This window comes from Meleagris gallopavo, chromosome 3 (genome assembly GCF_000146605.3).
Source record: "Meleagris gallopavo isolate NT-WF06-2002-E0010 breed Aviagen turkey brand Nicholas breeding stock chromosome 3, Turkey_5.1, whole genome shotgun sequence".
In the NCBI taxonomy this organism is placed as follows: Eukaryota; Metazoa; Chordata; class Aves; order Galliformes; family Phasianidae; genus Meleagris; species Meleagris gallopavo.
The window spans coordinates 33,246,846-33,271,835 of record NC_015013.2 but is presented as its reverse complement, the minus strand read 5'-3'; the positions used below and the strand labels follow the sequence as shown (position 1 = coordinate 33,271,835).

Here is a 24,990-nt window from a genome sequence, read left to right as displayed (position 1 = left end):
TGCTCCTTCGTTCCTGGAGCCGGTGCTTCGAGAGCGGTTCGGGGGAGGGCAAGAGAAGGAAAGTTTCCCGGAGCCGCCCCGAGCCCCGGCTCGCTCACCTGGCGCAGAGCTCGAGGGTCGGGCAGCGCGTCCGCTGAAAATCTGTCGTTTCGGCGGCGTGCAGCTGAAGAGCTTAAGGTTCTTTCGGTATTTCGGTTTGATGTACGAAAGCGGTGTGGGAAGGGTGAAGCTTGTGCTTTTTCTGACTTTGCGTTAGTTTGTTTGGTGAGCGAGAATTTTGTGCGTCTTCGGATGAATTTGTAGCTTTGTGTATTTGTTGGAGAAAAAGCAGAGGTATCGTAAAACCAAGTAATATCACATCAAACACTTGTTCTTTCTGAAGACGGGTGCAAGCAGTGTTTGTGCGTCATTCGGTGAGTTTTTAGGAGATGGACTAAAGACCAAAAAAACGACCCAAGAGAAAAACCCATGGAAATGCTTGACGCTGTTTGGTAGTAGGAGGCTTCCAAAAGACGAGCGGGACGGGATTTAAATAAAACCGATCTGTTTGGGCTCAGGAGTCGTCTGTCGAGAGGAGTGTTGATGCACATATGTTTGCACTAGCTAAAATAAAACAGTTCTCCTTTAGGAACCGTGGAGCGTTGCTATTTGGGGCTAAGACTTACAGCGTTGTGCTTAGGCAAGGCATGTAGAGACCAACGAGATCAGACCCACTTGCAGGACACTCTGTTAATTTGCAACCAGACACAAGAATGTATTTCCTTGAAAACAAAATCAAGTGCCTAAATAATGTGGATATTGAGAAAGAGAAGGAATTGCTGTTTGACGTTTGTGACTTTCTCAATGTTGGTGAGGCTGACAGCCCTCGCTGCTCTCTGTCTGTGTCTCTGTGATTTTGGGCTGGTGACTCTGCATTGCATTTGGTAGCCGGCTGTAGGAGTGTGTTTGGGTGATCTCTGGGCTGGAGGAGAGGACTGGCCCCTGGAGGCTGTCTTGGGACAGCATGTAAACCCCTCACCCTCAGCCTGAGCACACTTTGGAGATGGATGCCAACGGGGTATTGAGGGAAGGAACAAATGCCCGTATGTAGAAAACCTGGGTTTGGTATTTTTAGTCCAAATGAGCCATGGAAGGGGGAGGTTCGTCATTACCTTGGCTTTCCATCGATTCAGATTTCTGCCCAGGAGCCGTGATGAGGAAATGCATTGCTAGGCCCTGTGTGCAGTGGGGATGCTTGCAGAAAGCAGCCAGCCGTTCTGATATTGATTCATCGGGTTCAGCGTATAAACAGATTTGAACTCTACCGGGGAGGATTTAGTAGTCAGAAATGATTTTTCCATTAGGTTTGCCTTTCTGTAGGTGTATCGCAAATGCAGTAAGAGCCGTTCCGGTATCAGGAACTGCGCATATGGAGTTGAAACAGATTAAGGACTTGGTACGGCTTTTTCTGTAGTGTTTTTATGGGGTTCTGTTTAACTTGAGACCCCACAAAATATGGGGGGTCTGCTGTTGAATAACCGAAGTTCGATGCCAAATCTTTCCTTAATATTCCTGGTAATTACTGCTGACTCACGCTGACATATGAGTTCAATTAGCCCCAATTGGAATGTAAAGGATGTGGGAGTGTCCCTTTTTGCCCAGAGACAGCTAGGACAAAGCAGATTTTGGAGGAAAATTTAAGGAAACGCCAAGTTTGGGTAGGAAGTGTCAGCCAAGGTGGTGGTTTTTTTTTTTACAATATGTTTGAATAACCAATAAAGTTGAGTCCCTGGAAGGGGATGAATTTGGATAACACGGGGTTGTCTTCACTATGGAATAACTAGAGTCCCAACTCAAACACTGCTTCTAGTTTGACTCATGTCCACACAAACAAACTCGCTGCTGAAGAGTGGTGATGTTTTCAATTTGAGTTGCCTTACCCATGAGGAATAAGCTATATAGCTGAGATAACCACAATTCATCAGCTGCTAATGTGATCTGCCAGAGCAGCACAGCATGGTCCGGCTCTCGATACATGGGGCTACCTGCGTGGCATGAGCTCTGGGCTTCTGCCTTGTCCTGGCAGAGCGACGACACTGTGGGCTCGGTATGCTGCCTGTGAGATGAATGACTGGATGCTCCCACACAACTGCTGTGTTTGTGGTCTTCACCATCCCCACCACACAGCCACAGCACGCAACAAAGGAAGAATTCGCAGGCATTCAGGATGGGGCAGCACTGCATGCAGATGAGAAAAGTAAAGATTGTCTTTGCTCCACAAACTCATGCTTCAGCATGAGCATATTTGTGTTGTTCTGTTGCACCAGAAGTCCCACCAAGCTGCTGGCAGTCACTTTGGATTTTGTTCTACTCGCCTTCAGAGCTGTGATCCTTGAGGTGTTTATAGTAGCTGGTGAATCACATGAACATGGGAACATTGTGTGGGTAACTGCAGAATTTCAGTGGATGGACTTACAGGATTGTGCAGGTGGGATGGACAAAATGAATGTGCTGCAAATGTAACATCAACTAAATGCACCACAAATGCTTATGAACCCATGAGAGGCTTGTGCCAATGTGTGATATACTCATTTCAGTGTAGGCATTGTAGTGTCTCTTGACTCAATTATAACCATTAGGTGCACAGGTGTGCAGCTACAATAGTAAGATACCCAGTGTACCTCTTTTACTATTCTTTTTCAAACCATATTCTGGGTCTTTCTCTCCGGTAGATGCAGCAGCAGGGCAAGTGTGAGATGGCAGTGCAAAATTCTGCCAGACAGCAGTCCTTAGGCATGTGTGTTAGTAGAGAATCTTTAACATGTGTATGTAGGAGCAAACCGTTTAGCAGGCAGACAAGTTCTTGTTGGATTATGAGGCTGCTTTGGACTGGATCAGACTGTCTACAGTTTTGAATCAAGGCTGCATTTGCAGACAACAAATAAATAATTTGTATGATGCAGCCTCTTACAGCTGAGGCTGCGAAACACATTATTTGCAGTCAATGTGTTTGAGTCATCCTGTGACTGCAGTGGTGCCTGGTGCATCGGAGGTATTGCTCTGTATTCTATGGAAATATCTGCCTGCATTAAAGGCATAAAATGTTTTTTCTTTACTCTTAAACTTCATTTGTATTGATGCCAAACAGTGGTTATTTCAATAGATTTAACTTTCTGAAAATGTGTGCTAACATAAAATCACATTTTGTCACTCATTAGGACTGTAAAAATCCACTGCTAGCAGATTTCTTTTTTTTGTGACGCTGGAGCTGAGGTAGCATGAAGCTGAATATGTGGTAGTTTTGGGGCATTAGTTTGTTGCATCTTGTAGTACGCTGATCCCTAGGAACCATGATCCCAAGCAGCCTCTCAAACTGTTCCATTTGCGGAAACTGCAAATACTATGCTCTCACCTCATAGCTGTGGCAGCCTTGTTTGTTAAGTGGGCTGTTCTTGACTTCATTATCATTCACAAGGATTTGCTCCTCCAACGTGTGTTTTTCTAGTGTCTGAGTATTCCTAGTCAGTTTGACTCTCCACCCCTGCAGCTGCAAATGAGGAATCTTTCACAAACATAGTTTTTTCGTCTTGTTTCAGACCATTTCTAGATAAGCTTGTTCTGTGGTTGAAGAGAGATGGTCATTTAGGGTTAGACCAAAGTGTCTGAGCAAGTAATAGTGGTTGAGATTCCACAGAGATCTTTTTGAAGTTCTGAGCTATTCCTTCTCCCCTCAGTGGCTCAAGTGATGGGCCAGGCCATGTGGTCGGTCAGCCTGCAGGTGTCATCAGGCCGAAATAGTATTGGAGTACCTTGCTTTTGACAATACTCACCTTTGGAGTGATTTTGACCAAGTAACAACCTCCAGGAAAACCAAGCAGGGTGGAATGCTGTGAAGTCAGGAGCAATCATTTACTCAAGTGCAGTATGGAGAATGGCTGACTAGGCAACATGTGCTAAGGAGAAAAGAATGTGGATGTTTGATGGATCACAGACTAGACATGAATCAGTGGCATTGCACCGTTGTGAAAATACTAGATGGAACAGTGGAGTTTGAAAACAAAAGTGTTATTGGCAAGATATATAGGCCTATGAAAAATCCTTACTCCTATTCAGCCCAGGTGGGACCTTAGCTGGGTTCGTGGTACTTGAAGACAGACGCAGACAAATTAAGAGTCCAGAGGGGAGCAACAGGAATGATCAGATAACTGGAAAACAGAAGACCCTAAATGAATTACATAGGCCAGAAATGAGAAGAAAAAAGTTGAGAAGTTGCAATCTTTATAAATATAGAGTTGGTTGCAAAGTTATTTGAACTTAAACTGTTTGATTTGTGCCAGCTAGGACTAGAAAAGATGGTCTCACCATACAGCGAGGGAAGTTTTGGTGCATATGCTTAGGAAAAAAAAAATGTGATTTTAGCAATAGCTAATCTCTAGGTTTCTTAGTAAGGTTTCTTAAGCATAGGCTGCTCTTGAGAGGGGTTTAGCAATTGTGTTGCAAGAATAGAAAAGACAGAGAAAGATGTAACGCTTTTTCACTCAATTGATTTAACTGGAGTATGAACAGACAAAGGTTTCGAACTCATAAGATCTTTCTCAGATCTGAAACTTTGGAATGGCTTTGGAACAGCTGATTCTGTGTAAAACAAGGAAGTCTGCTCTGCAGGATCTCTTGAGGTCCTTTCAAGCCCATTTACAAAGATGTAATGATTAACAAAATATTTCTATCTTGGAGTAGATCGATGTTCAGGGACTGGGGAGGGGAACTGTGCTATAATAGCAGATACAAGAGCTCTCCTCTGCTGTACAGTCTGGAGGATTCCCTAGAATTTTGAATTAATGACAAATTCCCATTTACTACTTTTCGAGAGTGGATGAGAACTGTTAAAGTAGCCATCTTATTAGTTGTTAGGTGGTTGTTGATTGTAGCAAGTGCTTATGACAAATTATGTTACAGTAGTACATATCCATAAAATGCTTTCTTTTTTATTTTGAAAAAAAGCCTGGGCATTTGGAAAGCAAGAGGGCAAATTATATAAAGTGAAACAGTTCCAATCATTAGTTGGTTGACAAAATTAAATTTACATCTTTAAAAATATCTACAAATATACTACAATTAATTAATGAGCACGTAGAAAATACTACTGCAGGAGATATTAATGAGAGCAAATTTGTCTATATTGATTACTTGAAAGTAGTAACAGATATAAATAGTATTAGAGGATAAAGTTGTACTACAGAGAATTTCAAAATGTATTTAAGCATACTTTTTTCCCCTGTGAATATGTATCTCTAAAACGGGAAAATTATTCACAACAGAAAGTACCACAAAGTGCCAGCAATCTAACAAAGAAAGGCAGGTATGTTTAGAGATGTGTGAAAGAAAATAAAAGCTGATATGTTATACTGCTAACAAAAGAGAAACACATGTTCCTGAAGAGGAAATCATGCACTTATATATCCATAGTTAAGGACCTGCAGTGAATTTGAGTATGTATCCAGACCATAGTGCCTACTACTCTCTTGCTGTAGCAGACCAAACTAGCAAGCCTTTCAACCAGTATAACTTGTTTAGCTACTTTTATAATAATAATTAAAAAAGGAAAAAAAACAAAAAAACAAAAAAACAAACAAAAAAACCCCTACATCCGTTTTTATTTTGACTTTTGTCTTCAGAATTTATATCTGAAAGAACTGGAACTTCTGAGTTTTCATTCTGATTTTCATGTACTTCATTATACAAAAGGCAGAACTGAACAAAATCTTGATGACTCAAATGCCAGCCTGGCTATCGGTGTGTATGTCTAAACTCTGACCTGCTTCTTTCAAATGCTTCACTGTTTCTAACACTTAGCAAAAGTGTTTTAAAAGACTGAATTGCAGCCGTAACAATAGTAGTGATGCCAGTTTAAGCATCAAGCTAGTACAATTCATTCAGTTCTAGGAGAATACACTTCGTGTTTCATTTCAACTTTTCTCTGCACTCCCTTTTTCTGTATTCAGGTTTGATAAAAACACTTTCTTTTTCCTTCCTGGAAGTTCAAGGCTTTTTTTCTTTCCTACAAATCTTCATGTATCTAAGCTCTTTTGAAACTCTATTACACGGTGCTTGGCACTTCATCCTCTGCTTCTCCTTTTGTTAGACTGAATGACTGAGAAGGAGGAACAAAGAAGAGCAAATCCAGGAAAAGAATGGGATTGCATCTCCCCAACATGCTGATGTTACATCTAGGTTTATAAGTCATCTTTCTCCCCGCTCTCACGCTCCTATGCACGCACATTTCATAATAACTTTATAATGATAAAGATGTCACATTTTGTCGGCATTAGGTCCAGTCCACTTCTGCTTCTTCTCCTGGGGACCTTCCGCTATGTTTTTTCTTCCTGTGACACAAGAGCTCCCTTGAGTTTGGGCAGTGCTCTTTTCTGAATCTTGGGATGCTCCTTTCTGTTTCCATGCTGTATCTCTGTCTGCAGTCAAATCTGCTGGTTTCCAGGTTTTGAGCTGTCATGTATTCTGACTTCTGTGCTGTGCTGGAGTGCAACTAATGCTTCTAAGGAAAATACTTTGTGGAAAAGAAAAGAGGAGTCAGAGAAATTAGAGTATCATTATGGTGTATGGAAGTTTTCTTTGAAGGACTTGGGAGTAGATCTTGGCCCACTGGCAAGAAGAATCACCAGCTTTTTGCCTACTTTCAGACTCTCTGATATTGATAAACAGTCCTTTCCTGATTAAAAAGCCATTTAAAACAGTGCAATTTTGGCTTTACAGTAGGAAACTCCTAAAAATAGTTCCCAGCATTGCTCCTTGTTTCACCTGGTCAGTCCTATAGTCACTCTGTACATAGCCTTCCTTTCTACAGCTCTGTGTTTCCTATTGTACTGTTAGTATTTGCTCCCAAATTGCACCATGCTGCTAGCATGGCCAGGCTGCACAGCATAAATAGCCTTATAAAAGATAATTTTTCATTTATTTCAAAGAAAATCTTAAAACCTAGGATTACAGAGTCTGAAAAAATGACAAGCAAGGCGTTAAAATAGGTGTCTGGGAAAGGAACACCAGGAAAAATGGTAAACTTACAGAAGAGTTTGGAAGACTGGCATAGCTTCAGAGTTCATGGCTTGCAACCTGTGACTAGTTCAGCATGGAATCATAGAATGATTTGGGTTGGAAGGGACCTTTAAGATCATCTAGTTTCAATCCCTCTACTACAGCCCAGTGACACATCCCACCAGACCAGGTTGCTCAAAGTGATGTGTCTCATTGACTCCAACACAGTGGCATGTGGGTGCTGGAACATGTACCACCTTATGGGCGAATAGGAGAGCTGGGCATGAGGAAAAACAATGCAAAAACCAGCCAACTTAGGGTCACGTGCCTGTTGCGATGGGTCCCAGTCAAAGTGATGCTGTAGTTAGCTTGCATGGAGCTCTGTCTCGTCAGTCTAAGGCTACCCTGAGAACTTGAGCTAGCCCTAGTTTAAAGACGGCTAAACGGAGGTTCTGCTGCACTACACATTCATGGCAGAAATGTTTCACTGACCTACCTTACTGGTCTTGGTCAAATTTGCCCTGGAAATGATAGATACGCTTTCACTGTATCTGCTTTTCTGTCTCCACCAAACATAACAGAGGGATGGAGATTTCAAAGATACTGTATTCCTGAGAGTTTAGAGGTAAAAAAATGGTACATTCATATTCCTACCAGGGGCAAGACTGCAATGTGAGATTGAGTGTGTTGTTAATTATGAAATAACCCATATGGATCGACAATATCCTAAATGCCCCAGCTGTAACAAAATTGTTCATTGCTTCTCGTAGCTTATTATGCCAAGGGTATTTCAGCTCCTGTGGCAACCCAGTATACTCCTCTGATGCCCTGTGGCAAGGACAAATGGAGGACCTGATAGAAAGAGGTGACACTCCACTCGCTGTGTAGGATTACTGTACCAGACTTATACTCAATATGACTTTTTATGTGTGCTTTTAAGTGCATTACAGCCCGTATTCTTCCTGAAGTAGCAGAATGCATGTTTGAAGGTCTAAAAACAGCATAATTTTTAAAACCACTTAAAAAGATGCATCAAAGCTTCTTTTAAAAAAGTTAATATTTTACATCCTCAAATCTCAAAAAAGGCAAATTAGGAAACATGAGAGTTAAAGGAGGTGTGAATTGTCACCTATATGGGCACATACTACACTTAACCTCAGACTGTCTTATGATCTCAAGTCATTTCTTTTGCAGAACACCTACCTGTATGATGAATGTTGCTTGGTGAGGTAGAAGTTCAATATTTTGCTCTTGTTATCCTCATTCACCTCATGGTCCCAGCTCCGTACTACATATAATTCAAATCCTGTTCCAAACACAGTGCTGTTAATTCTGTCACAGCCTTTCCTGTGATAGTTGTAACTAAAATAACTAAGTACATCAAAACCACTGAATTGCAATCTGTAATAATGCCAAGATGTATGGTCTTATTAGCAGATAAATCTGAAAGATGTATGTCCTTTTACTCAATTCCAGGCCTTGAGGACCTGATTTTTCAGAAAATACAGTCCTTTGTGTTCTTTTGCTCAGAGCACAGTCCTCAATGCCTTCAGCTGCAACACTGAGCACTCATTGCTTTTAGAAATGAGACCAGGCTTCCAGAAAATGAGGATTGACGCCCCTGCAATAATTGGGTTTAGTCATGTGCCCAGCATGGGGCAGACAGCACACCCTGCCCATTCGTGCTGTGTGGGGCAGGAGTCTGCTCTGTGTACTGGTGATACCCTCCTCATTCGTGTGCACTTGATATATTTTCAGTGCTTTTCTCTGGGCTGCATGAGCACACCCAGGGAAGGGAGGAACAGTGAGAGGGAAAGCCTGGCTCTGCCTGTGCTGTGCCAAGGAGACACACATAAAGAGCATGAGGATGGGAATGACTGTAGGAGGAATGATGGGAGTGATGTGTGCTGGGCTCAGACAGAAACTATAGATAACTGTCAGACTGCAAGATGTCTCCCAAGTGCACACAAACTATTTGTCTTCAGAAGTCAAGTATGTACATATTTTCTTTGAAGGAAATTGAAAAGAGATTTTATGTATACTGTGACAGACGACATTTGCTGTGCTGTAAGCCCAACGTATGGTCTGTAGTACTTGCACAATACTCTCAGGTTTTAACATAGCTTTTTATTAGTCAACTTACATTTGTAACAGCTCCTCAGATTTGTGAATTAACCTTCTTCTTTCATTAGAGTGGAGACTGAAGCAGAAGAGTAGATTTTAGGGCCAAAAAGAGCCACCGTGATCAGCTGTTTCAGTCTTCTGTCTAACACAGACCATCAGACCTCCTTAAACAAACACTTCACCACACAGGGCTAATAGTTTTCTTAAGGAAAAAAAAAACAAAAACAAAAAACTTGATTAGAAAAATTGCTTGGGGATGGAGAGTTCTCTACAGCCCTGGGTAAATTATTTTAATAGTTATCCACATTTACTTATAATTTGAATTTAATTAGCCTCAAATTCTGAAAATTGGATCTTGCTAGAATTAGCTTGATCTCTGTCACGAAATGTTTGTTTCTTACGTAATTTATTTGCTTATTGTGAGGAAGTCCTCTATTGCTGTTCTTCGTGACAACTCAAGCAGTGTTTGCTCCCAGACTCTGACTGCAGGGTTTTTTTCTCAGCGTTCAGTCATTTTTGTGACTCTCCATTTCTCTTAAAGTATGGCTGCTTCAACTGGACACAGTATTGCATGGTATCTGTACGAATAATATATCCAAAGGCATTATACCATTGTCTTGTTACATGTGACAGTTAGTCAGAAGCAGTGCATTTGGCAGAAATGTGCTAATCACAATTAATTTAGCGACAGTAGTACTCTGCCTGTCATATGAGTTTCAAAACCTGCCCCTCAGGCAAATTTCCATCACCAGCCTGCCTAATTTTTTTCCTGCTGATCTACTGGGATCCGTACCAGCACACCTGAAGGACTGTTCCAGGTTACTTCAGAATTTCTGCATGTACAGAGATTCCCTCTGACTACCAGACATCATTTCTTTGCTGTGCAAGCGATGGAACACTGGCACAGGCTGCCCAGAGGCTGTGGACTCTCCTTAGAGATCTCCAGAAGTTGCTTGGCCACGGGCCTGGGCATTCTGCTCCAGATAGCCCTGCTGGAGTGGGGCTGGGACTGATGGGCCCAGAGTGCTCTGCCTGCCTCAGCCGTGCTGTGAGTCTGCTCTTATGGAGCTTTTTGGAGTGGGTCTGGAGAAAGACATGAAGATGCTCTCCTATGAAGACTGGTTGAGAGAGCTGGGCCTGTTCAGCCTGGAGAAGAGAAGGCTCTAGGGAGACCTCATTGCAACCTTTCAATACTTAAAGGACACTTATAACCAGGAGTGAAATCAACTTTTTACACGTGTGGACAGTGATAGGACAAGGCTTTCCAGACCTTCACTGGGTGGTCATTCCTGCTGCTTGAATGCATCCCAGCAGCAACTACTTTGGGTTCTTAAGAAGATAGTAATGAAATAAAGAAAGCTAGTTTCCTAGCTAATTTAAAATAGAACTCCCATATTCAGAAGCCTCTCAGTCATGTATCAGCAGGTCTGTAGTTGCCACAGCAGCTCCTGTACTCTCGATAAACTGTTGCTAGCAAAAGTCTTTAGGCAGAGCTGTTGCTCCCAGGTAGCAGGAGGCCCTGTGGATGAGCACGAGGTGCTGTGGATGAGCACGAGGCCCTGCAGCATCTGCTGCTCCCTCTTGGCTCTTGAAGCCACTCTGTGGTTGTGTGGTGAAACAGGGATAAGCACAACTTCCCTGTTCCCAGGCTGTCTCTTCCAAACCTGCGCTTCTGCCCTGTGGTCTGTGTAGCCCTTTCATGTACTTTGTACATTGAGTACATAGTATGGCACCGCATTCAGACCAGGAAATGATTCATAACATCTAATGAAAGGAGAGGCCATTAGATAATGTAACCTCTTATAGCTACCATTTTTTTTTTTCCTGCGTATGCCTGCATACAGCCCACATACTTGTATTTCGCTTAAAAAGATAACCTCTATGAGGGTGAACTGTTTGTTGTAGGAAGGCATCTAGTGTTGATTTCAAGGCAACAGGGGATGAAGAATCCGTTAAATGATTTGTACCTTGTTCCAGTATTTAAATATGAGGTTACAGACTATTGCCTTATTTCTTATTTAGATATATCCAGCTTCAGCTTCTATTTATAAGTGCTTGCTATATTCTAAATTAAAATAATTCAGCACTGGTGTCTTCCCCAGGAAAGAAAGTACTTCACTTTATTCAAGTCACCAAATTCTTTTTGGTATGTAAGCAGGCTGAACTTGTTCTATGCAAGGCAGTTTCTTCAGCCTCCAAGTATATTTTGTAGCTTCTTTCCTTTCACTTTCTAATTTTGACAGTATTTGAAAAACACTTCCATGGGAACTGTACGCACTGTTCCAGCAGCAATCTCATCATATCTGTAAGCAGAGGTAAAATCACTTCACTTGGGTCAGCCACTGCACTAGCTGCCCTTGCAGTAGCTTTTTCCTGAGAGTTCAGAATATGCAGACTGTATTCATTTTTTCTGTACCTTGATCTGTAATTCCTTTCAAGAGTCACTGCCATTTCAGGACGCAGTCCCCACTCTGCAGCAATGACTTGCATTCCCAGTTCTGAGATGTGTTTGGCTGTGTTAAAAAGCATTGGAGATACACACATAACATTGTGATAACATTGGAGAAACAGACTACTTAGGTGCTGTCTTAAGTGTTATTTAATGCTTAAGTCCACTCTTCTGAATTTTTATAACTGCAGATTTTAGCACTGATGGCTTTCCATTGAACCTTCATGCCTGCAAGGTCTTTATATAAACCTTTTTTGTTTATCAGTGGTTTGTCAGTGATTACTCTTTTCTGTATCTATCATTCAGTGTATTCTTTATCTACTTATACTGTGCTCCACAACTAAACTGTAAATTCCTGCATCAGACAGATTTGGTTACTTCTCAGTAAGTTTCCCTCCGAAGAGCCTGATATTCTATAGAACTCTACTAAGTGATGTTATTTGGCTTTCTCATCAACTTTTCAGATCTTTTTTTCCTTGGGATAGGTGTCAGTCTCATCACCTGTTGGTAAGCTGGATGTTTCACTTCTCTAATATTGTTATATAGCAGCTGTCTTTCAGTCTTTTGGATTCCTTAGTGTTCAGAGATTGATTACAACTTAATGCCATCACCAATTAAAAGCATCTGATGTAAGCAAGTGAGTGATCATGGCCCACATGTACTCTTTCCCAGCGTAGCTATTTGGTTCCTGTCACTCCTAGCTCTCCTGCTCCTGGAGCTCCTCAGTTGTGCAAGTTCCTCTCCTATTGCTGCGGAGCAGAAGGTTGGGGCTGTGGCTTCTCCTCCTTCCTCTCTCAGACATGGGCGGAGCACGTGAGGGCTCTTAAGCGTTGTAAAGACAGAAAGAGAAAAGGAAGAGAAAGGAAAGCGCATGACTGTGCTGAGCAGCTGAGGGTTGCCCCCCCAGACTCACAGGCTGCTGTGCTCTAGGGAAGGTGTGGTGGAGATGCGCTGTGCTGCTCCAGTGGTGAAGGGAAGAGTTCCTGAACCATCAGAAGAGGACACAGTCTAGGCAGGACTATGAATATATGTTCTTCCTTGTTTTTGGAAGAAACTAGTCTATGCCTCTGCAGCTTAGCAACTTCCAAGTGCTGTTTTCAGCCATATTCAGCCATACAATTATATGATACTAGGATTTTTAGGACTCTTAGCCACGAACATTCTGAGTTGGTCTTTATTCCAGTGCATTCATTCTCAAACTCATCTGCATACCACTATTGTCATTACTGGTATGTACATATCTGGGACGATGGTGCTCAGTTGCTGAGGCAGTGCTTCATGCTATGTTGCTGTGGTAACCCCTTGTCCTAATTCTGGGGAAAGATCCTATAGGAAGCCTGAAGAACGCATAGTTTGTTCTTATTTGATTCTCCGTGTTTTCAGAAAGTAGAGACTAGAGAAATATCTGTCAAATATATTTAATTTTTCTCCATCTAGTAAGTACTGTGCACAGTTCTGTTCATAACATTCATCAAAAAACTTGTGTTATCTTTTCTCTTTAGCCTTGCAACATATGAATTTTCCTTTGGACTTTTATCTTTCTCAATCAATGCTTTACACTTCATGAATTCTAGTTTACATTGTTTGTTATTTATTTCCTGTTTTTCAGTTGTTTACATACTTGAGGTCATTTTAATTTATTTCTAGTTGCTGTCAGATATTACCAACTGACCAGAGTGGGTTTTAAAACCAAATTGTCCTTTGGGAAAATTGAATAAAGTATTAACTTTCAGTTTTCAGTTGAATTATGATGTCCAAGTCTTCCTCCACCTTTTAATTTTACTCATAAAGGCAAGGGAAGGGAAGTCTAGCATGTGACACTGTTTTGAAACATGGACTATGACTCATAGATTCATGTTATGAACGGGAAGGACTCGAAACACAGTAATATCGCAATATAAAGAAAATATCTTTTAATGTAAGGTCTCACAAGAAACTACAGCAATTCTCTCAGCATCTTTGCACCATTTCAGCTTCCCACTGGAGCAGAAAACCCACTGCTTATTACAACCGGCAGATTGTTGCAGAAGATAGGAGTTTGAAAAAGCCTAAGCTAACTGCAACTTTGGAGGTGATTAGAATGCTTTATGTAAGCAAAACCTCCTGGATAAACTTACTTTCCTAACTTGCAGCAGTAGTTATTGCACTTCATCCAGTCCTTAATAGACTTGGTGAGGCAGTTCACACATCTGATTTCAGATGAACTTATTGTAGCAGTTTTCTGTGTTTTAGGAGAATTCAATACTTGTTACTGCACAAAATGGAGAATGACTGGTGTTACCAGCGTCAGCTGTAATTAGGAGAGGGCAGCTACTGACCCATTTGTTTGCTATCTCTACTTGGCAGTATTTTAGAGCAAATTCTAGAGGCAAGTGCAATTAACGACCAGAGTTAGTTATGTAGTGAACTAAAAATGAAATGTAGATTTAGATAATGTTGACAAAGTGTCTTGATAGTCTTCAGTTAATAAAACAACTGAATTTTCAAATGAAGGAAGTACAGTAGGCCTAATTTATCTGACTTCAGTGAAGGATGCTGTGCTGCTGAGGACTAGGACAAGAATTGAAAGGGTTGGTGGAAGGAACTGAATCAACAGCACACACTGGAAGAAAGATGACTGAGCAGGAGGGAAGCTACCAGCATTGTTCCTCAACCATCAGCTTGTAGGCAATCTCATTTTTACTACAGGATTTCATATAAAACCAGGAGTGTAATAGTAACTTCAGTTGCTCGCACCATCAATACAGAAGTGTACATCATTCTCACGTAATAAAAACCAATTGGAGATTAATTGTATGAATGAGATGGTCAGGCATTTGCAGACTGAAACTTAGATTTCCTTCACAAACTGTGCATGAATTTGGTGGAAGTTATGCATGAAGACAGAGAACTGTGCATGAGGTGACCATAGTGTGACAGCAAGCTGTGAGTTTAATGATGGCTATGAAAAAGGAGAATGCTGTCAAACTAATATCAAGTGAGATAGCTCCCATAAAGAACTAGTGATTTGTTAATATATGTATTTATATATGCATTATGGATATGTACGAAATACAGGTAGGCTTAATTAATATGCTGTATGTGATTCTGTTTATTCATGTTTTGGACAGATTAATTGAAATGGTAAAGAAAAAGGGTTCTAAGATGATGGCAAGAATAAGGAGTCTGTAACACGAGAGGGGAGTGAAACAGTCCGGGTTGTCCTAGAATAGAAAAAATGAAGGCTGGCTGAAGACATGACTGATACTTAAAAATACGCCGATGAGTAAACACAGTGGAGGAGGAAGAGCTATTTAAACTAAAAGACAATGTTGGCAGAAGAACAAATGGGCATAAAATGGCCATGAACAAATTTAATCTGGAAAGCAAAAGGCTTTTAGTTATCAGAAAACTGTCTTTCAATGAAAAAGAAAACTCCTCTAAGTAGTTTTTTAAATGAGGTTCAGTATGCTCATGATTCGCTTTATCTGACATAGCTTTTTCAATAGTATGGGATTTGATTCAGTGAATAGAAGATCCCCTTGATTTCTCATCTTGCACAAAGCAGCAAATACTCTTGAGATATATTAATCTCTCAGGCAATGCACAGCCATTGTTGAACAGCATACAGTGGGACTAAAATACTCCTTCAGACAGAAAACCAAGAGACTTTGCTGTTCGGCTAAGCTCCAAAAGATTTGAACAGACTGAACACAAAGACTTGTTTTAGGCCTTGCAATGTCTGACATACCCAAGCAGAGCGACAGTTTTGTCTAAAAGTTGTCACCTCCTGGTCCTAGCGCTAAGCACAGCTCTGTGTGCTGCTTTTTGAGCTGCCAACACATATGCTCTCAGTCTCTAAAAATGAGGGTGTGAGGACCTGGACAAATGCTAATTTGAATAATTGCTTCCTACTTACCACAGTTTCAGTAATAGAAGACAATATTCCTGTGTATTTAAAAAGCTGTGAAATCCTCTCTGCAAAAGATGATGAGTAGTATTATTCATTCTTATTTGCTTAGCTGAATCTAAAAATGAGCCTAGAGGGAAAAGAACATATTTTTGCATATTGAGTAAACAGGATGTATTTTTATACCATGTATAGTAAGCTTAATTTGAAAAAATGGAAATTGAATATAAACATCAATATTCTAATAACATTAAGGTAGGAAATTGGAATAAGCCCTAAGCTTCTATCTTAACTAATGCCACTGTTCTTTTTAGTGTTGTTGAATGCCACACTCAGGCAACAAACATTTTTTCAGCTGAACTTTCTTGGTGCTGTCACTTTGTACAGTGGTACGAAATGCAGAAACCTCTGAACTAAGACACCTATTCCTTTTCTTTTTCAGCATCAAAACAATGATTCCTCCGGGGGAATGCCTCTATGCTGGGAGGAAAAGGAGGAAACCCATTCAGAAACAGTTAAGTATCACATTGATCAGGAGGCAGTTGCACCTCCCTCCATATATGCGTGCTAGAAATAAGGTAGGAGGAATCCAATCCTCCCATACTCTGCTGACCCAGGAGAGACCTAAGATCTTTTGTCATGGTGGCTCCAGTCAGTATCTTGTACCATTGCTCTTATTCCAAAGACTTTGAGGAATTGTTGTTATGCCACAATGCTTTCAGTCATACAGTCTGATTTTTGGGTGGTCTTGTGTGGAGCCAGAAGTTGGATTCAGTGATCCTTATGGGTTCCTTCCAATTCAATGTATTCTATGATTCTTCTACTCCAGAGAGGATGCTGTGCACGGGTCAGACTGTCCTTACCCACTGCTAGTTGATGACCCAGAAGGAGTCCAGTGGCTATGGTGCACACCACAGCATACTACATAACATAGTGCTGTGAGGAGTGACAGGAGCAGCAGTTGTTTGTAGGCAGAAGATATTGGTGGATTGATTGTCAGCTGGGCAGTTGGCTGGAGAGAGTGGCTGCTACCTCTGTGTGTCTGTGTTCCCTGTCTCTTGCTCAAGAAGCCTCTGGGGAAGCTGTGTGCTGAGTGGCACCAGTGTGCTGGTATGTCCCCCCTTCCCCCTTTCTTGGCTTTGCCTGGCTTGGGGCATCACTACATCCAGTAGATGTAAGTCTGGAAAGTGGGTCAGTTCAGCCAACTGAAAAAGCAGACTGGTGACTCACGTTTTGCATAAAGAGGGCATCATTTTTGAGCCACTATTTACCACAGAATCACTTTTATTTGAAGAAAAAATGAGAAGAATTGTATGTGTGAAGGCAGAGCAGAAACAAAAACCACAACAGGAAGAAAAAGATACTTGAAATGAAGGGGAAAAAAGGTTATCATTCAAATGCAAAATGATTTTGTCATAAACTACTTGAAAACAAAGTCTTTTGATATAATTATCTGACATCTTCTGTGTTATATTTGATTACATAGTTATGAAACACATTCACAGTGTGTTAAAATTATGAACTGGCGTTGATGGTTTTTGCAATTTAAGGATGAAAAGTTAATTAAAACAGATTTCTCTATTTGCATTTTCTCAGAGCTCCAAAAATAACTAACTTGGCTTAAAATTGTATATTTTGGTCTTAAGTCAAAAGGGAGTTTCTCTGAAAGTTTGGGTAAAATCTGTTCATTTTGTTTGGATTTTGGAGAGTATTTGCACATGAACCACTTGTTGCCACTTAAAAAGATACATACCTATATTTAATGTAAAATGTATCACAGGTGAGGATTTCAACAGACAAAGATAACAAATGAAGAAGAGTGTTCTTCACGCAATGCCTGAGTATTAGATCCAAAATATACGTGACATTTTTGCACTAGTATGCATACAGCTTCTTTATTCCTACATGAGCTATGGAACTGCTCCAGTACATGAAATTACCTCTGTGCAGAACTGTTTATGTATCATAACTTTTGTGAGAAAGGAGTGAGAGTTGCAGTTGCTTAGAGGAATGTTAAGTTTCGTGTTTGGAGTGTGTATGTTGGCTAGAACAGCTTCTCTCTGAGATGTCTTCTAGATAAATCAATAACTAAGATAGCCAGTTGCTATCTAAGGATGGAAATGTCCTCAGGAGCCCATTAGGAAATTTTGCGTTCAAAAACATCAAAGTAGCAAGTACCTTGAAAATACCTCTGCTGTGAGGTGTTGGTGCAGGGACCTGAACATACCTATCCACTCAGACATAGATAATTTTGATGGAGAAACTTGGTTTTTGTTAAAATAAAGGGAATCAAATGCTTTGAGTTTCCAGAATACTTAGCTCCCGCGCTGGAGACTACTCTCTATTTTCTGTGGATAATTACTTCTTGCTTGCTGAGGATGATTTCTCACTTCCTAGCAACACTGGTCTCTTCCTCAAACCATATCTGTTTGTGGGCTTGGTCTCTGGTAAGCCTTTCCTCATTCACAGACTTCCTAACATTGCTCTAGAGAGGCTCTGAATGCCTATGATTGACTACAGAGTCCAGGACTCCTTTCAGAGTCTGTGTCCTTCAGTCCTAACAGATCTTACTGATGTTTCAGGACTATGGATATCTTTTCTGTTATGTAGCCTTAAATTGTTTATCTTGAATTCGGTGAGGTATACATTATTGAACAGTACATTTAACGATTTTAATCCATGTTGTGCTGTTTTTGTTATAACATTTTTTGTCTTGTTTGATAGCATAGCACATTCTCCTCTTTGGCCTTGTTCTACTTTTCTTCCTTTTGTTCTGATAACGAATCACAGTAGATACAGCCACCTGTTCCGAGGGGTTTGTTCAGCCTGAAAACCTAATTTTTCAGAGAAAATAAGTTGATTGGAATTCTTTGTCCAGTCCAAACTATTATTTGTCTCTTTATCATCCTAAATCATCTTTATCATCTCTAGAAATTTAACTTTCTTTTGACAGTTCTGAGCTCCCCAGTTAAGAAAAGACAGGGATATCCTGGACAGAGTCCAGTGGGACCGCAAAGATGATTAAGAGCCTGGAGCTCTTATATGTACAAGGAAAAGCTAGGAGACTCAGGGCCCTTTAGTCTGGAAAAGGGAAGGCTGAGAGAGGATCTCATCATTTTTTACAAATATCTGAAGTGTGGGAGTCAAATGGATGGGGCCAGGTTCTTTTCAGTGAGGTGTAGCAATAGAACAAGGGGCACCAAGCAGAAACTGTAGCATAGGAAGTTCCATGCTGATCCAAGGAAGAACTTCTTTACTGTGAGGGTTACAGAGCACTGGTACAGGCTGCCCAGATAGGTTAGTAGTCTCCTTCCCCGAAGGCCTGGATGCCTACCTTGACAACCTGCTGTAGGGAACCTGCTTTAGCAAGGGGTTAGACTTCATGACCCTCAGAGGTCCCTTCCAACCCTGACAATTCTGTGATTCTATGAGGTGAGATAAGTGCTCAACTGAGCAGGATACGTGGATTTCTCTAGGGATTTGTGGCCTTTTAAAAGCCAGTATTCAAAAAACAGAGGTTCAGTGTTCCCCTCTGCAGAACAGCTGGTACTTTAACACCTTCCCAATGTATGTGCATCTCAGGAAGCCCACTCTCTGCTCCTCTGTTAACATTTTGTGACCAAGCTATCAAACCAGCTGATGATCCTGCAGCTGGCTTTTAATTGGAGATATCGCAGAATGACAGTTCCCCTTTTTGCAGGCGTAGGACACTGGAAATTGCATTCTGAAGTAACTTGACAGAACAATGAGGAAAATATATGAAGAAGCTCCATGGGAGAATGAAGAGAGCCATTTGACTATGAAAAAATGAGTAGAATTTTTTTTTTATTTTTTTATTATAGTATTACTGGGAAGAGCTACTATAGTTTGTCTTCTTCTCCACCTGGAAGTAGGAGAGACCATCTTCGATAGATTGCCGTTCTTCAGACAACGTATCAGGTTTAAGTTCTACCTTCACCCGTATAAATATATAACAAATCCTAGCTGTTTTCCTTCGACCATGGAAAGCTTGCAAGCAAGCCCCATTATATGTGGTCTGCACTAAAGGATTTTGGCATTTGTGGAACCAGATCAAACACCTGGAGGTCAGAGTGAATGAAAATTTTCCATCAGATATGTTTTTCATCCAGAAAACTGGAGTTTTGAGTAAAGGAAATGTTTTCTACTAAGTGTTTGCTTCCTGTGGAAATCTAATATTTTGCTAGTAATTCAAGCATCTGAAAAATAAGGAGATCTTGTTTTTAACCTCAGACTAAAAGCATTGCACTGGAATTAATACCCATACCAGCAATACTTGGGCAGTGCTTTAGGACAGTTACTGTTTGAAAGTTTCATCCACTTCATCTCAAACCCTGGCAACTTGTAAAACTCTCTCCCTCCACAAAACATTTCTTGTAATGTTTTACAGCTCTTTAAAGGCAAACTCAGCTGCCTTTGCTCTGAGTGTATCTTTAACTGCTCCAAACTGCCCAGTTCAGCCAGAACTGTATCAGTGCCAGGGCAAACAGAGATCTTAGGAGCAGCTCTCTCCTGAGTTCCCATTTCAAGGTCCTCTGTGGCATAGCCTTTCCTCTTACTTGGTATCACACTATCCAACCTCTTATCTTCTCTGTTGGTGTGATGTCTTCATGACTAAGAGTTCTGCTTTCTCCTCTCCTTGCTGTGAAGGCTTAGCAGAGGCGTATCATTGAAAAGGTACCTTTTCCTCCAAACAGCTTCCCCTCAGTTCTTTTCATTCATAGAGATGGTCAGCATCTGCACATGTGTGGTTGGAACTGGGGCTCAGCTCTGCCAGGACACACTTGTGCAGTGCTTAGTCACTGTGGGTACTGGTCAATGTGTTGGGGATAACCATTTGCTTTGTGCTCTATGTCATGGTCTCCCTTCCCTTTCTCTTCTTACTGAAAGCTTCCTGTCCTATCAGATGGTTAGATTTTCTCAGCTGAGATCATCAGTGTGTTTCACACTTCAGCATATTTGGACAACTTCTTCAGAGTGAACTTTTTGTTAAAAGATGTGGACTGCCTCAATGGGCAGCAAGTATGGCTTCGGGAAGAGAAGACACAGCAGTCAGTATACAAATCTGTGGTGCAGGAAATTCCCCTTACCAATCTGGTTTACAACAGTGGCAACCTGTGGGTCTTGGGCAAACTGAGGCATTGAAGCACAAACAGCTCAATGTCTTAAGTACCAACAACAGAGAAAATACCCTGTGTGCCAGCTCCTGCACTCACTTCCAGGGACTGCTTGTACGGTCCTGTGCAGGAATGCCTTCTTGTTACTGCAGAGCAGAATTTGGATGGTTGTGTTCAAGAAGCAAAGAAAGAAATGCTGGCTTTACTGTTTAAGGCACAAGTGCCACTTTATTGTAATAGGATTGTATGAAAAACGAAGTGAAAAAGGCATGGAGTGAATGCTGGTCTCTATTAAGACCTGATTTATGTAGTTTGAAAATCAGCTTTTACGTAAGCACAACAAGCATGGCTACTTTCAGCTCAAAATAAGGGCTAGAATTTCCATTTGCCTCAAAACAGCTCCTTGAAGAATCTTCCTGCCTGCTGTTTTCCTTGAAGGATACTAAGCGAGCTTTTCCATGGAGCTTGCATTGTTTTAAGTCCTATCCACTTGGCACCTAATTACCATTTGCATCAAACTCACATTTGTTTGGATTTACTCACTTACTGAATCATTTCCTTGAGTTTTCAGGAAGACTCCATTCTTTTGCAGACTTTTTACATCATTCCCTGTAACTTCCAGAAAATGGGTACTTTGCTCAGTTCAGATGCAACCCAGGCATTTGCCATACATCTCTGATATAGAGCATGAGAAATAGGCTTTAATAATTTCTATACCACATCAGTCTTGAACATTTTTATATTTTGAGCTCCTCAGTCTAGTTTTCCTTACTGGATTTTTTTTTTTCTGTACTAGATCGTTTCCTTACTTTGACTGGTTTGTCAATTGTAAAGGGCAAATAATAATATCCTATGTTCCTGAACTTCTACTTAACTTGAGTCATTGCTTTCCAGAGGTCAGACGTCATTTTGATGTTGTGAGAATGGCTGAGTGTCAGGGTTTACTCCAAAAAAATTAGTACCCTCTATGTACAAGGAGTATTCCTTCTTTTCGATTGTATTATTTGTTGGATGTTTACTCTTTCTCATAGAGAAAAGTCATTTATAGATCCCCAATTACTAAAATCTCCCCCACGTTTCTGAAAATACTTGTGTTGCTGAAAGGCCACATACAAATTTGGATAATTTTGAATGAAAAGGTGAGAATTACATTTTCACTGACACCTATCTTGAACAGTTTTTCACTCATTCCATCTGTTGATGTTGTTGTGTTAAATTGAAGTGAAGGCTTACAAAGGTAGCAAATTTTTTTTCAAATCTGATTTGATTTAAGAGGTTTTCAGTTAGCAGCAAAGTCAGCAATCACATGTAAGAGACATCAATCTTTTTTGACTAATTTCTAAACATAGTATTTATTTCCAAACAATGCTAAATTATATTTATAAAAAGGGAACACTCAAATTATGTTGTAATTTAACTCTTTGAGCACCTTGTGAAATACTGATGTTCAAAATTAGAATTATAGCTGAAAAATGTAGTCAATGTATGGAGTGTGAAAATGAAGCAGAAAAGAGCTACAAGTGACCTGATGTACTCTGATTCTCCACTAGAGCACTATTGAAGCTAGAGAAGATTATGATCCTTGCATTTAGTTTGGTGGAAATTGAAACTGCTAAAGCTCACATATTTTCCTTGTCTACCATTTTCCAAACTTGATATAATTTTTCCCCTCATTTCCCTGTTGATCTTTCTCTATATGTCTCTTCTTCTAGAGAAAGGGCTTCAGGATGAATGTAGCAATGTACTATATCAGCTTGGACAGGTGTTATGAGAGTGAGATGGAGACCAGCAAACACAGTACTGAGTACCGTGGTCAAATCCAGTTCAGTTGCAGTCCTGGGCTACTGTACACCCTCAGATCATGGATTTGCTCAATTTACATCTCCAGTGGCTTATTTTTGGATAAAGAACTTGAGCAGTGCTGGGCCCAGCAATGGCTGTCTGCTGTGGATAACAACTTTCTCAACCTTGCCACAAATGCCTTGGTACTTTGGTGTGGAACACTCCTTATTGTTGTGCTGGTCACCCCAAAAGGTTGTGAGATAGGTGCAAAAGAGGCTGCTCAGAGAAGAAGCTGTGGGTGCCCCAGCCCTGGAGATGCTCAAGGTCGGGCTGGATGGAGCTGTGGGCAGACTAAACTGGTGGGGGGCAGCCCTGCCCATGGCATGAGTGGGGCTGGGTCAACTTTAAGGACCTTTCCAACCCCAAATATTCTATGATTCTGTGATTCCATGGTTCCACAATTCTGTGATTCTATGATAAGATTCACTATTTTGCCTGTACAACTTTAATCTGCCTCCCTTTTCACTGTTGATAGATTTCACCTTGAACATCTTTGCAATAGGTTTTCTGTGGAATCTGTTCCACACTGGGGTGCCTAATGGAGTTCCGATTTGAAATCTGAATAATACTCTTCTATATGGTTTGAGAGGAGTATCAATGTTCTCAAGAGAGACATTTTACCTTTGTTATTAGTGATACAGAAAGGTAAATTTGAGGATGTTCACAAGACGTTTGAGTTTGGCAAAATAATGTCTCTTCATGTTGCTTCCCATATTCTTTTAATCATGTCTGAAGAAAGGCTCATTTCTTAATTATCTTCTGACCTACAAGTTAATTCTGAGTCATTAAATGGAGGGCACTGAGATGCTTTGAATGAATACACTGAGTATTGAATAGGTTCATGCATTAGTCATGGTAATTTTCCTTTACTGTTCTGACATTAATTTGTACAACACAGATGAAGAATCATTTTTCCTGGTGTTCTCTAAGGCATAAAGATAGCATCCATTCCTCTAAGGTCAGAGGGCCCTAACTAAGAGATATCATCTCCTCATCCATTTTCCACTGGGCAGGTATGAGAAAAGAGGCCAATGTCCATGTCTTTGTGCAATGCAAAATGGTAAATTTCAGAATATCTTTTAAGCAGAGGATAAAAACTTAACAAATTTGCATAGGAGCTTGATTAACTGCGCCTGTTATCAACTGATGGCAAAAAGCATCTCAGTCTGTGGTTGCACTACTTGGAGGTAAAACAGGTAATCGAAAATGTGACTCTCTTCTCCACCACAGAAGGCCTGCGGCTGGAAATGAAAAATCAAATCCTTCAAAGAGGCACAGGGACCGCCTAAATGCAGAACTAGACCATCTGGCCAGCCTCCTGCCTTTCCCACCCGACATAATATCCAAGCTGGACAAGCTGTCTGTGCTGCGCCTTAGTGTCAGCTACCTGCGAGTCAAAAGTTTCTTTCAAGGTAGGTCTCTTCAAGATAGCAGGATCCCTTTAAAACTCTCCTTCTTATTTATGACTGCTTTCTACTAATCGTGAGTAAAGTTAAAATGAGGTGTTACATTGGTAAAGTAAGAAAAGAAAGATCTAACCTCTATTATTGAACATACTTCTTTTGCATATGAGATATTGCTTTGGAAATGTTGTGCATTTCCTCCTATGCTTTTTGTGTGGTTTTTACCAAATAATGGGATAACCCTCGCCCTTCCTCAATGCACTGTAGGAAATGGGAAAACATGGCCGTAAAATACTTAAACCTGCAAAGAGGCTTGGGGTAAATGTAAAGTTGTAGTATCTGTAGCTATGTTGTGCTCCCTTTTTGAAGCTATTATTGTTCATGTTTGCAATGTCTGTTTAAATACAACATGAAAGTAAAGCAACTAATGTACCACCTGTATTTACTGTAAGCCCAACAGGAAATAGGCTTGCTTGAAAGGTCAGAGGAATCACTTTCGTTTGGGATACGTGTGATCTGAAGTTCTAAGTGTTGACTAAAGCTATAATAGGCTATGCTTTGTTTTTGTAGCTGTCTGGCACACCATACAATGAAACCCAAATGTGCATGTTCAGATGTACATAATAAGAATTCTTCCAAATCTGCAGTTTTCATTTCTTCTGTTACTGTAGCATTCACAAGAGCAAAATATGGATTAGGGATGCAACAATGAAAATCCTCTCAAAAATTGTTAAATAAAAGAAAAGCAAGAGCCTTTTTGGTGGAGTATAATCAAATAAAATTTGAAGGTGGACTGCAGAGACAACAGTACTTTTTTTTAATGCTATTTTTATTTGCTACTCTTTCCTCCTTATTATATAGAATGTATACAAGGGATCCCTATTCTTTTTATTCTTTTTTTATTTTTTTTACTGAAGAATGTTATTTATTTGTTGGCCTCTTGCTCTTTTTACATTTTAATATAAAAATAATGCCAGATTGCACGATATCTTGCAAGCTGACATCGTGTTACAGATGGTGATGTTAGTGATAGCAGGAGCCTCCCATGTCAATGGTGGCAGCTGGCTGCCCAGCCCCTGTCATCTGGGAGTTTACAGAGTGCCTCTGTTTCCCTCTGAA

The 24,990-nt window shown here is 40.6% G+C and overlaps 1 long non-coding RNA gene across 1 annotated transcript; it reads left to right on the top strand.

Annotated features, from left to right (window-relative positions):
* The first annotated feature begins 6 nt into the window (after positions 1–6).
* On the top strand, positions 7–24,421 carry LOC109366966. Its single transcript, XR_004159210.1, has 3 exons — positions 7–177; positions 15,934–16,005; positions 23,699–24,421. It is a non-coding gene; the product is annotated as an uncharacterized LOC109366966 (long non-coding RNA).
* Positions 24,422–24,990: the final 569 nt, after the last annotated feature.